The following is a 4,599-nucleotide window of genomic DNA, read 5'->3' on the forward strand; positions in this document are numbered from 1 at the left end:
CACACACACACACACACACACACAGACTGAGCTACTATCCTACCCAAGCTTTACTGTGATTACAATTAACTGGAGGATAAATCAATTACATGGAAGAAATGGACTAGAGCACATCGACCATTTGCAAAAGTGCAGATTCAGAGGAGAGTTAGCATTATATTTGTAGTGGTTGGCGATTCCAGTGAAACGAGCAAAAGTCATGATTCTGCCGCAGTAGCCTCAGGTGTACACAGCCAGAGGTGAGAGTGCTCAGTGCTTCAAACGAGCAGTGTGTGTCCATAAGGATGTTATATTTGGCTTTGTGTTAAAGACTCTTTACACCTTGCGCATTTCTATAGGCTGTGTAGCTAGTGGATTACTGGATGCCTCGAGAAAATCTCGCTTTACCCTGGTCACGTCAGCCCTCCACTGTTTGACACGACCAGATCCTTAGAGGAAAAAACTTCCCACGGATGTGATAAACACTGAAAGAAGATGATAGAGCGCAGTGTTTTTGCCTATTCATATGACTGGATTGAATGTTGGCTGATCACAGAAATCAAAAAAACACCTGCAGGAAAGACTGAGGACAGCATGTTCCTTCAATGCAGCAGCCAGATGGCCAAACCTGACAAAGGGTGACCACAGCACAGAGAGAATGTAAACTTTCAGCGTGATGTAGTTTGAATTACCTTTGGTACTTCTATGACAATTTTGATGGCTACGGTTTAATATAGGATTATAAAACAAGATAAATGATGGTGGTGTCATTTTTAATATCAGTTCATAAAAAATAAAACCTCCTGAGAAAACTAAAACCTACAAAAAACCTTCAGCTACTGTACTTTTGCCAAACAACAAACATTTCTTCCAGAGCTCGCCCTCGCAGTTTATCTGCGCTTATTTGCAACATTCCCGACAAAACTTCCAGATGGCCAAATACCGTTCCTCCTCTGCACCAAATACAAAGCCAAAACATTCCAGCAATTGTTTGAACTGTGTGATATCAGAGCTGCAGAGCGCAGCAGCACCAAGCCCTTCATCTGAGCTGGGAAATGTGTCAGAGTGAGCGACCGACAGCAGGTCCCGGGGGTCCCAGGGCAGCGCCGTTGGCCCTCGCGTCCTTCTACCTTTTTGTTGTTTCGTTCTCTCTCTCTCTCTCTCGCTCTCTCGCTCTCTCGCTCTCTCGCTCTCTCCTCACGGTTTCTCTTACCCACTTACTGCGCTCTATTTCCATTCGATCAAATTTAAGCAAAGACATGCAGCGCTATTTATAGCAGAGTGGTGCTTTTTTATCAGCCTGTGTCTATTTGTGGCACTCAGAAGTACAGATGGCTTACTGGCTACCGACGTCAGCAATGCAGCGCTGCAGAGAGATGGGTGGAATAAGAGAGAGAGAAAGGGGCAAAGAACGACAGAAGGAAAGAAATCCGATCACAGAGGAAGAGACAAAAGGTGGGTAGGACAGAGTTGAAGGGTGCATGACATTTGGTTGTTGGTAGAGCCTTTTCAGGAAGCCTCTCAGGGGAAGTGAGAAAGCGTATTTCCGTCTGCGCCGCGCAATGCAAGTGCTGAAAGAGTGCACATGGAGTCTGTGCACCTGTTTCTCTCTCATCCTCTCTCTCTGATATAATCACAGGCTGCATGGGAAAACAGAGTGGTTGGGATAAGGAGCCCCTCAAGAGAGGCTGGATTAGTGGAGAAACGGCAACCACGCTGCAGCTTGGGTAAACACCGCCACATACCCAGGACACCCACTGAGTCATATATCAACATGCACACCCATAAGCACATGCACATACTTAGTATGCATTCACACACACAAACAAACACTACACTGCACACATAACACACTGATAATCCTTGTGTGTTTGTGAGAGTTATGCACATGCATGGTGGGTTACTCCCACATAAATGTACTGCATTAGCTCACGGTAATTTCACACATTAGCTCACTGCTAACTGTCCAAAATCCAGCACCTTTATCCATTAGCTAAGGATCATATGGAATTAAACCAGACAAACTGAAAAATAAAGGCTGTCAACTGTAAATACAGGTGGAAACAAGCTGGAGGACACAATACACACTGTAATTGATCTAGTATTGGCTAAAGAATGATGGGGTTACTTTGCAACAGGAGATATTTCTCAGTTTAATACAGTGCTGGGCTTCTGGGAGTAGTCACTCTATGAGCTCATTCAGTTAGTAGATAGCACAGACCCAACAGCCGCTCCTGTTTACACTAGAGGGCTGTTTGAAGCCATAGTTTGGGTTACTGCTAAAAAGAGAGAGGTTAGTTTCCATCTCCATGAATCAGAAAACGAGACAGAGAAAGAAATAGAAGAGCAAGTGCAGATGCAAGCAACAAAGCTTTTTTTTTTGTTTCCTACAAAAATCAAAGATCCTGGAGAGGAGAGGTCACTTAAGAGCACAGAGCAGGGGAATACGGATGCCAGTCAAAGAATTCTAGTCAGCGTTCTTGGCCAGCTCACAGTTTACACTTATGAGGAAAGGGCAGCGCGCGCAAAAAAACACACACCGACACACACACACACACACACACACACACACACACACACACCGACACACACACACATCACACATTACACATCACAAAGACAGAATTTTGAGATCAACATAAGACCAAAACAAATCTGGTAAAAAATTGTCTTTTCTATTCAGACAATAACAGAAGCAATAAAAAAAAAAATGCTATGCAATACAAAAACTACTTTTATTTTGGGTTTGCCCAAAATAGAATATCTTTGGGAAGATATGAGATATTCAAGAGAAAATTCACCTCAGAATCAAATAATCTAAAATACATATTTATCCTTTGAACCTTGTAACCTAATTCTATGTAAATTGCGTATTGACATGTTAAAAATGCCATCTACATGCTCTTGAGTCCAGGAACTAATAGCTCATTAAAAATCCATTAATTGGTTTACACATGATCTCACAACTCTGAAGATTTGAGATAGAGAAAGTTTGCGCTTAACAATGGAATTCCTAGTAGAGTGCTAGAAACCAAATGCAATGAGATGTTTCAAAAAAATGTAGCACATCTCAGATTTAATATCAAGGTGGACAAAATACTTCACGCCCAAAAAATATGTAAAAATGTCAGTAATTTGTCCTCCTCAACTTTAAATCTGAGATGTTCGGACCTTTTTTACGGAATATGCTCGTTGGTTGGTATTCATGTACATTTGTGCCCATGCATGAGTGTGTGCAGATACGTTTAATTATTCCTTCTCCTTGATTCATGTATAACTTTGTTCATACCTTGACGTAATTTCCTTCTTCAAGCAATTTCTTTCTTCAAAACCCATGTAAGAGAGCAGAATGTTAAGCAATCTGTGGGATTTGAGTCAAGTACTACATCTGTTCTCACAAGAAAACACATATGTATGCGCACGCACGCACGCACGCACACACGCACACGCACACACACACACACGACACTAGAAAGTGTCATATGCTATGATGCGCACAGTCTCAAATGTGCTGTACAGTTACACACTAGTTCACCACTAGTTCACACAGTACTACATGTTCTCACAAGAAAACACATATGTATGCACACACACACACACACACACACACACCAACACCCAACCCACACACACAAAACACACCACACACACACACACCACAACACACAACCCACACACACACACCACACCCACCAACACACACACACACACACACCCACACACACACACAACACACACCCACACCACCCAGGACAACTAAGAAATTGTCATACTGCTATGACTGCGCACATGTCTCAAATGTGCTGTACAGTCACACACTGTTCACAACAGTACTACACTGTTCTCACAAGAAAACACATATGTATGCACACACACACACACACACAAACACACACACACACACACACACAACAGACACTAAAGAAATTGTCATACCTGCTATGACTGCGCACATGTCTCAAATGTGCTATACAGTTCACACATCCAGTATCGGTTTCACACATGCCATAAGCCTATGAAAATGGGGCATGGCAATGGGGATGTACACTGTGTTCTCAATGTCTACAGAACAAAAGTGTCGAAGCCAAGTTGGATGAGACACATTAACCCATTGAGATTGATCATCAACAGGCTTAAACCTGCTACATAATGTTGTCTGTAAAGGTATCAGAAGGGCCTTCACCACACATTAACTTGTTGCACAACACCACAGTCAGACACAGCCGGAGCCCATTTCAGGAACAAGGTTTCACAAACTTGAGTCTAACCCTGAACTCTGAGTTGATTTACCATGTAAACTGAAACTCTGAGTTTTCGGGTTTAAAACAGCTGATTTGAGTTTGTTCAATCAACTCAGACTCAGTTCACTCAGAGTTAAGCGTGTGCACCACCACTATAAAAAGGCAGCCTAAATGGAGCCATGATACTACGATTCACCATGTCAACAACCACAAAAAAATCTGTCGGCGTACTTTACCCCTCTGGAACTGACGATGGTTGACGTTAGTGACACGAGGATGGATAAGGTTATGTACATATCTCATGGAGTGTGAAGAAAAATGATACCGCTCAAATAGTTTATCTGGAAATGAAAATACATCTAGTCAGGGCCTCAATATC

At 42.5% G+C, this 4,599-nt stretch overlaps 1 protein-coding gene across 8 annotated transcripts in view; it reads right to left on the minus strand.

The window, feature by feature from the left end:
* Positions 1 to 4,599, minus strand: part of atp11c (ATPase phospholipid transporting 11C (ATP11C blood group)) — a 41,574-nt gene that overhangs the window by 18,642 nt on the left and 18,333 nt on the right. The gene's annotated exons all lie outside the window — the stretch shown is intronic.

This window comes from Etheostoma spectabile, chromosome 10, assembly GCF_008692095.1.
Source record: "Etheostoma spectabile isolate EspeVRDwgs_2016 chromosome 10, UIUC_Espe_1.0, whole genome shotgun sequence".
NCBI lineage: Eukaryota > Metazoa > Chordata > Actinopteri > Perciformes > Percidae > Etheostoma > Etheostoma spectabile.